Here is a 9855-nt window from a genome sequence, read left to right as displayed (position 1 = left end):
GAATTAATTTTACTTCTTCTGTGGATACCCTGTATCCACAAAATTATCCTCCCCTATATAAAAAACTGCAGGACAATCTTTCCAAATGGGCCATCTATCCCTCCTCATGGTTTGGTAGGTTGTACTCAGTAAAAATGAACACTTTGTCTAAAATTCTGTACGTGTTTCGTAGCTTGCTGATAATGAGTATGGGGGTCTTCCCCCCAGCCCGGACACCACCCCCCATTGATTTCTCCGTCACATCCAACAACGCTACCATCAAACCCGCCCTGCAGGCCAGAGTACTGGGTGTCATTCTGGACTCCAACCTATCCTTCCAGCCCCAAGTCCAATCTTTAACAAACTCGTGCAGACTCCCCCTCCGCAACATCGCCAAAATCCGCACGTTCCTAACCCCAGAAACCACTAAACAGCTCATCCACTCCCTCATCATATCACGACTCGACTACTGCAACTCCCTCCTCACTGGCCTGCCTCGCCGCTGGCTATCCCCTCTTCAGTCCATCCTGAACACGGCTGCCAGACTCATTCACCTTTCCAACCGCTCTGTCTCCGCCACCCCCCTCTGCCAATCCCTCCACTGGCTTCCGATTGCGCAACGGATCAAATTCAAAATCCTAACGCTGACGTACAAAGCTGTCCACTATACTGCCCCGAACTACATCACTGACCTAATATCCAAGTACCGCCCAGCACGCACACTCCGCTCCTCACAAGACCTCCTTCTCTCTAGTTCCCTGGTCTCCTCCTCCCATGCCCGCCTCCAGGACTTCTCCAGGGTGTCACCCATCCTCTGGAACTCCCTGCCCCAACCCATCAGATTATCACCTACTCTCCTCTCCTTTAGGCGCACCCTGAAAACCCATCTCTTCAGGGAAGCCTACCCCACCCCCTGCTAACTTGCCTCCCTCCTCCACTCTTCCTACCACTCCATCCCCCACAGCTATCTCCTCCTGTGCCACCACCCCCTCCCTCCTAGATTGTAAGCTCGAAAGAGCAGGGCCCTTGATCCCTTCATGTTTTGCATTGTATTGGTATTGTTCTGTCACATGTTCTGTCTCCCTTTGTAATGTACAGCGCTGAGCGAACTATTGGCGCTTTATAAATACTGTATAATAATAATAATAATAATAATAATAATGATAAACATGTCTGACTTACGTCATTTCAAACAGAAGATATTAAAATTCATATGGAGAAATAAGAGACCCAGGGTGAATAGACGTACGCATTTTGCGTCGAGATTAACGGGAGGTCTGGGGGCCCCTGACCTATCTAAATATTTTTATGCCGCCCAATTGGTCCCATTGATACACTATCATTCTAAACATGTCCACCCCCTGTGGATGCATTTGGAATCGTTCCATGTCCCTTATATCCCAATCAGCCATATGATGTGGCTGAAAGCCAGGGTCAGACCCACAATTTTGTTTCCCACATTATCTTTTTCCCTTTCCTTATGGGATAGATTGGTGAATAAGCATGAGTTTAAATCCCCCCACACTCCCCTAGCCCCTTTATTGGGCAATCCGGCATTTCCCCCGGGACTCAGCCGCTCCACTTTTGAATGGTGGACAAATAAAGGTTTTCTTCAGTTGGCAGATTTTTGCGACCATAGAGGCCCCATACCTAGGATAGTATTTTAGGAGCAACATCACCTCCCCACTAAGGAACTATATCGCCTCTCACAAATAACCCGTTTTCTCCATACCCTTAGGTGCACCAGTGACTTGTCCTTATTGACTCTAATGGAACATTTCTGTAGAACCCTGGACAAGCATACTGGTCATGTATCCATGATATACACTACTTTACTAAAGTATCCCACCAAATTACTCTACATGGAATGCTGGGAACAAGACCTGGGGGAAGTATTAGAGGTGGCGGAGTGGAATAAACTGGCACAGCTCACTTCCAAAAATGATATCAATACTTCATTGATCAAAGCTAATTATAAGGTTTTCTTGCGGTGGTATGTCGTACTCTCCTGCTTGGTGTCTTTTGTTCAGGGGGCCTCCTCCAGTTGTTTCCGTAGCTGCGGACAGGAGGGAACGGTTCTCCATTCGTGGTAGACCTGTAGCAAAGTAAAGCGATTCTGGATTCACACATATAACTTTATATATTCACTTACCCAGGTTAATCTTATCAAATCTCCACTTCAGGCTCTCCTGGGGAAGCAGGTGGAAGGCATACCCGGATATGTGGGAAACCTGAATGCATTTATATTTACTGCAGCCAGAAAATGCATTGCACGCTCCTGGAGGTCCCCCATGGTCTCCCTTGACCTCCTGAAGGCCAGGCTGACCTGGATAATGGTCAATGAATGTCTGACTACTATTCTTCATGATAGGATGGCCTACTTTGAAAAAACATGGGATCCTTGGATGAAATATCTCTCAGCACCGTCCTAGACTGGATGGTGGACAATATGTGGACAGTACACGTCTTATACCCCATGCCTGGCTGCCCGCCGGTTCCTCCTCCCTGCATCCTTTCTTTCTCCCTCTCTATTCTTCTTCTATCTCTCTTTTCACTCTTCCCTTCTTCCATCTCTTGTTCATTCCTTTCCCTTTATATTTCTTTCCTCGGTATCGGGTATAGTTAGCTAAAGGCCATGGGAGGTGTACCCCCTTATTGACTGCTGAACATTGAAGGGAGGCCGACCCTCCACAAAGGTTGTGGTAGTCTCTGACGCCAGGCCTCACAAAAAGTTTTACTTTAGTTTTCGTTTTCTCTCTTCCTTTATTGTTATTGGCCTTACATTCATAAGTCCCAATAGGACCCTTTTGGTTATCAATGACTGACAATTGTCCTGGAATATTGCATATTGTGCATTGTTTGTACCAGCCCAGCCCGGGTTGCAGTTTGTAGAGAAATGAATGTATAATTTTCTGGACTGGCTTGTAACCCCTTCTTTTCTAAGATAATATAAATAAACACCATTGAAATGAAAATTGAGAAAAAAAGCATCAACAAGCCATACCAGCTGTGTTTTTGAACCAAACTAGTTCAGGATCATCTCAGTGGTCATAAGTTGTATAGATTTTTGCTGGGTTGCCTGAAATGTGTGAAAGCCTCCAGTCTGCTAGTAATATATGTGTAGCACCCTCATAGTTTAGGGGGGAGCTAGAGACTGCATCAGAGAGGAGAAGCTTGGTACCTTTGGGTATACTATACCCCCCCCCCCCTTACCCTATCTAAGTTCTAATCCCCTCATTAAATAGCAAAACCAAAACTCAAGGATCGGTTTCTGTCTCTGATTGCAAGTTTGTGTGGACAATGCTGAATCATTGGCTGTGTAGGACTATAGGGGGACCCAAACTCATTAGAAATCCCTAAGGGGGTAGTGCTACATATGTCTGAAGTAGGTTTATCTAGAGAATCATTATTCATAAAAGTTTCCAACCTTGACTTGGAAAGTTTAATGTTGTAGGTGTCAAACTGAGAGAACACTGCATGTCATATAGTAAGGTAGTTGTATAATTGCTTGTTTGCAACAGTATCAAAAGATTTAGGATATTTAAAAGATAGAAACTTTTTTTCAAAAATATATAAGTAAGAAAAGTAATATCTTGGCTTGATCACCACTTTGAGACCGGTTAACCATGTACTGGTAGCTCTTGTAGTTCAGTGTTATTCCACAACAGGGTTCTAGAGGAAAAAATTAGTGCCTTATGCATACTGTTTGTTTTCCGTGAACCAAGCTTTCATTGGGACATCAATGAGTGAGAAACTTTTACAATTTCTGATATTTACACTCTACAGTGTATCAGTGAATCTGGTCAGAGATGTTCCCCTGGTGTATCTATTCATATACAATGGACAACTGAGATGAAAAGAAATGATTAAATGATTAAAGAAGTTTGGTTGAGCTAGGCCTTCATCACATACCAAGGCCAGTAAGGTCTGTTTTAATATACAGAGTTGAATTTTTTTCCAAATAAAGGAAGAGGCCATAGAGGCAAGGTAAGCAGATTGGCAATGCCTTTAGTGATTATAAGAGATTTGGAAGCTATATTGTTTTTAAGAGATCCTGTTTATCAATTTTAAAGGGAGTGGGCAGGAAATCTGTAACTGAGATAGAATGGGATCTATATTGAGTGGGATAAATTTGGTAAGGCAGTTATGGATTTGTACCCTCAAGTACTTGACAAACACAACAATTAGAAAAGAGAAGTTGGTTAGGTATGGCAGAAAGCAGAGTGGAACAAAAAGGAAAGCTCCTGACTTCTCCCATCTCACCTTGAGACCTGATATTCTGCCAACCCTATCTACTTCTAGTAACAAGTTTGCAGTTATCTAAATAGATAAAAGGGTTATTGGCATACAAAGAAATGTTTTCCTCTACAGATGACCAACATATACAATTTGCTAGGATTTCTCTGGCAAGTGAAAAACTCCTGGTCTTTCTTACAGGAAGTCCTGCAGGCTTTTTGTAGCCTCTATACACGAATAAAAAGGATACCTTTCATGAAAGAAATATTGGGGCATCCACAGCTGACATCCTTCTGAAAAAGCTAGGTACCTGGTTGTTACTTGCCTACTGGTTTCAATACTTACTGACCTGGAATAAATATGCTATTTACTAATTTCAAGGAAAAGTCATAAATCCTTAAGTACTTTTTTGGGACAGCAATTCATATATTAATACCTGAGGGTCAGCATGATGGCCACACAACTACCATTTTCACAAATAGAGGTCATCAGTGGCATCTTCCTTGTTTCCCTCATGACAGGTTTTATTGAAGACATTGCTGTCTCTACTAGACGTGTGTGGAGTATCTGCTCGTTATTGTTATTTTTTTCCTAGCAGAGAGCAGAATTATGATATTTCTTATGCCATATTTTCCAGATTGGAAGTAAATACATACATAAATGAAGAATAAATTCTGAATATAATAAATAAGGAAAACTATTTTAAAAAAGAGTGAGAAGAGAGGGGGAGTGTTACAGCTTCTGTCAGGATTTAGATGCTCTCTCTCCAGTGAGATGACTCTTCTGTAAATTGTAAAGCTATTTGAACTCCCAATTAGATGATTTTTACATCTTTGCCTTTTGGTTGTGATACTTGTCACCTGGACAGAAAGTGAGGCTAAATCTCTGTCATAAAATTCTGACATGTTCTAAACCTTCCTACTCTACTAAAAAATACTGGTGTTGCTACCTGTGTCAACACTGGTAAATCTACCCTCACTTCTTGTTCTATATGGCAAATATCAAATAGCCAGGAAAAAGGAAAATTTTCTTTCAATAGAGAGAAAGTAAAGAAAACAGCAATAAAAAGTATAAAGCAGTTCCAATATGTAGAAATACAATGTAAACCAAAAGCAGCCTGTAAAGGAAGATCAACGCTTAACTTTTCAATGTCATGAGACCTAAAATTGCTATATAGATGATCTCTGGTCACTTTAGATATTCTGAGTGTCAGATCCCTGGTCTGCTGTGTTTCTTCCCACTTGCTCCTATGTCATTAAAGGATATAAATCTAAAACTGGTGTAGAGGCACTCACGGGTCTTGCAGAGAAGGTAGATCAAAAACAGAAGTGTTTTTATTGCCAACGTTTTGATGAGGCTTAGTCCATCTTTCTCAAGATTAGCTTCACCAAAACATTGACAATGAACACACTGCTGTTTTTGATCTACCTCCTGTGCAAAACCCATGAGTGCCTCTACATCAGTTTTGGATTGATATTGATTTCTTTGTGGGTGAGCACCTGGGCAATTTATTCAAACATAGAGTGCCATGGCTACCCTTAAAACTGTTTAATTCAAGGATATAGGGGGCACTGAGAGAAAAACAGGGTGTGGTGGGGAAGCTGGCAGTCTACACACCTGGAAGTGTCTGACACCTTCGGTGGTGGTAGATCTGTGGTATGGGCAAGTTTTAAGAGAAGGGACATAGGAAATGTTTAGTAAACTAGATAATCTAAATATCAATAGTGAAAGTCTAAGTTACTAGAAGCACAAGCAAAACATTTTAGCTATGTGTATGTCTTATTAAAATGTATTTAAATTGTACCAAGATCCAGTAACATCATAGCTCAGCATATGCATGGCATGTTATTTTGAAAAGATCTGGCCTCCCAAACTGATATGCTTGATTGGTACAATAATCTGATAGGCTGGCTATTTAAATTTGGCAAGGGACCCAGACTTACCATTCATTTGCTGAGCTAGTAACACTTCCACCTCCTGTTATTAACTATATAAAACTTTCCATAAGGCCAGCCAGATCATAACCATTTGCAAAAGTTAATGACCTGTTGAGCAGCAGTGAACTCACAATTCCTTTATCCATGATACAGAGAGATTAGTTTGGCATAATAAACATTCCAGGTATATGTGAGTAAAAGTGTTCCAATCAATGCAAATTCTGATGTCCCGTTCTTATCAAAGGTCACAATTGATTTTTAGATGCTTATAGGTGATGGATAATACAACGTATATTGCTTTTGTAAACTATTCAAGAAGAGAAAAATATATATATACAGTTGTGACCAAAATTATTCAACCCCCAATGCTGTAAAGGGGTTTAGGGACTATAGTGTACATTTGGAATTGTATTCAGAATCAAATCCTACAAGGACGTTGTAACTACCCAAATGCAACTAAAATGACATCAATTGTTTATGTAATACAGTAGTAAATGGTTCTTATGTGGTTTCTTCATTGCCACAATTATTCAACCCCTTAAAGACTACCACTCTGAAGAACAGAGGTTCATACAGGTGCTTTCCATCAGGTATTGAAAACACCTGTGGATGTCACCGAGCAGCAATCAAGCATAATAAGCACCAATTAGGCAGCTTTAAAATGACTGTGATACTCAGCTCCTTCTAGACATTTACTGGTGTGGTTACAAACATGGTGAAGGCAAGAGAATGGTCCAGGAAGACAAGAGAAGAGGTGATTTCTCTTCACAGGAAGGGCAATGGCTATAAGAAGATTGCAAAGATGTTAAACATACCAAGAGACACCTTAGGAAGCATCATTCGCAAATTCAAGGCAAAGGGCACTGTTGAAACGCTACCTGGTCGTGGCAGAAAGAAGATGCTGACTTCGACTGCTGTGCGCTACCTGAAGCGTAGAGTGGAGAGAAGTCCCCGTGTGACTGCTGAGGAACTGAGAAAAGATTTGTCAGATGTGGGTACAGAAGTTTCAGCCCAGACAATAAGACGCACACTGCGTAATGAAGGCCTCCGTGCCAGAACTCCCAGGCGTACCCCCTTGCTGTCTCCAAAGAATAAGAAGAGTATGCCAAAAGCCATGTGGACAAACCACAAAAGTTGTGGGATAGTGTTCTGTGGACTGATGAAACAAAATTAGAACTGTTTGGGCCCATGGATCAACGCTATGTTTGGAGGAGGAAGAACAAGGCCTTTGATGAAAAGAACACCTTGCCTACTGTGAAGCATGGTGGAGGGTCAATCATGCTTTGGGGCTGTTTTGCTTCTGCAGGTACAGGGAAGCTTCAGCGTGTGCAAGGTACCATGAATTCTCTTCAGTACCAGGAGATATTGGATGGAAACGTGATGCAGTCCGTCACACACCTGAGGCTTGGGAGACGTTGGACCTTTCAACAGGACAATGATCCCAAGCATACCTCCAAGTCCACTAGAGCATGGTTGCAGAGGAAAGGCTGGAACATTTTGGAGTGGCCATCGCAGTCACCAGACTTAAATCCGATTGAGAACCTCTGGTGGGACTTAAAGAAAGCAGTTGCAGTGCGCAAGCCTAAGAATGTGACTGAACTGGAGGCCTTTGCCCATGAAGAATGGGCGAAGATACCCGTAGATCGCTGCAAGACACTTGTGTCAAGCTATGCTTCACGTTTAAAAGCTGTTATAACTGTAAAAGGATGCTGTACTAAGTACTAAGATTGAATGTCACTTGGGGGTTGAATAAAACTGATAATGCTGTGAGCACAGAAAAGACATTTGTGGTTATTTCATTATAACTGTTATGTTATATTTGTCTGACCTACAAGTGCCTCTTTAATGTAAATGTAAGCAAGATGACTGAATGATCAAAAGCAATGTCAAACTGGCCAAAACACTCAATTTCAGTGGGGGTTGAATAATTTTGGTCACAACTGTAGCATTTAAGTGAGGATGATCAATTTTATTTTTTTTTTGAATAGTGAGTGTTTGACCCTATGTGTGCCTTGAGGGTGTTCTGTTTTGTGTCATAACAAGGCAAATATCTTCGAAATTCAGATCTTTCACACCTTGACTTTAGTATTCAGGCAATATTAATGCTATGTGTTAAGTGTGTATACTATTTGAATACATACAGTTTTGTGCATGTATTTATACAAGTGTAATATTATGTATATATACAAGTATGTTTTATTTATTAGAAATGTCATACTTTCTTTCACAAGGGTTTTCTGTTTTTCTAAGACTTTAGGCTAGGGTGACAACATTGCTCCTCTATAGATACAGTACAGTGATTGAGCATTGTCACTCTAGGACAGGATGTGTACTGGCAGGATCACCAGGTAAAATGAAAGAAAAAAAGAACATTAATGCAGAACCCACATCTAACAAATGGTAAGCTTACAATACAGTATATTACATTTTATTTTCTTTAGATAAACTTTAACCTCTTGACAACTGCGTAACATATACATATATGTAGTGGCAAAAAAGGTGAGCTTTAGCTCCCAGCCACTGTACATATGTGACTACTGTAGTCCAAGGTCATGTGCCAAGAGCATGCCCTCTGCGTATTTCCAGCACATTGACTGAGCTGTCACCAATAGCTCTTGGTAAAGGCTTCTGATTGTGAGCTCCCAATCATGTGACCTCTGAGCACATATGACTTCCACTTATGATTTCTTAACTAATCTTAAGGATAAGGTTAAAGTATGTCTTTTTGCTGATGACACAAAAGGTTTGCAATAGGATTGATATCTCTTGAGGTGTCTGTAACATGAAACATGATTTAGTATTGCTGGAAGAGAGGTGAAAACAGTGGAAACTGCAGTTCAATGTTTCTAAATGTAAAATAATGTACCTAGGGAAAAAGAATCCCTTGACAGAGTACAACATTGGGGGTACAGTGCTGGCCAGCACTATAGTGGAAAGGATTTGGAAGTACTTACTCAGGTGATTGCAAAATGATCAAATAGTGTGACCAGGCAGTGGGGAAAGTGAAAAGAATTTTAGGATGTATCCAGTGGTGTATTTAGGTTTTGTGCTGCCCTAGGCAACACAAAAATCGTCTCCCCCTGCCCCCCCCCCCCCCCCCACGGGGAGAGACCCTGACAACGACCGGCTCCCCCCCCCCACGGAGAGAGACCCTGACATTGACCAACACAAAGAGTGCCTGACACTGACATTGACCAACAACACCCCAGCCCCCCCCCCACCTGTGAAGAGACCCGTCCACTACCACCGCCCCCATACATAGGTGACCCCCTCCCACCCCGGCGAGACAGAAGACATTCACCTTCACAGCTCCGGACATCCCCAGGAACAAGAGTCAGGCTCTGCATACACCATAAAGCAGCCCACAGCCTCTCTCAGGTCCCACCTGGTCCCCATGCTGTGTGTGTGTGTATGGGTGAGTGTGTGTCTGTTCTTCCATCCCTTCTTTAGGAGGGTGGCGCTGCCCCCCTGAAAAATGCTGCTGCCCCCCTGAAAGATGCCACCCTAGGCAAATGCCTTGTTTGCCTTGTGGTAAATACGCCCCTGGATGTATCATTAGAGGGTCATCGGCAGGAGGAAGGAGATCCTGATTCCCCTATATAGATCTTTAGTGAGACCTCATCTAGAATACAGTATCCACTTTCAGACACCTCATGTACAAAAAAATATAAAATAAGATAGCATGAGTCCAGAGATGAGTAAA

This window comes from Staurois parvus, unplaced genomic scaffold (assembly GCF_062004578.1).
Source record: "Staurois parvus isolate SC_StPar_1 unplaced genomic scaffold, SC_StPar_1.0 ptg000019l, whole genome shotgun sequence".
Lineage (NCBI taxonomy): Eukaryota > Metazoa > Chordata > Amphibia > Anura > Ranidae > Staurois > Staurois parvus.
Note: the sequence above shows the minus strand (reverse complement) of the source record.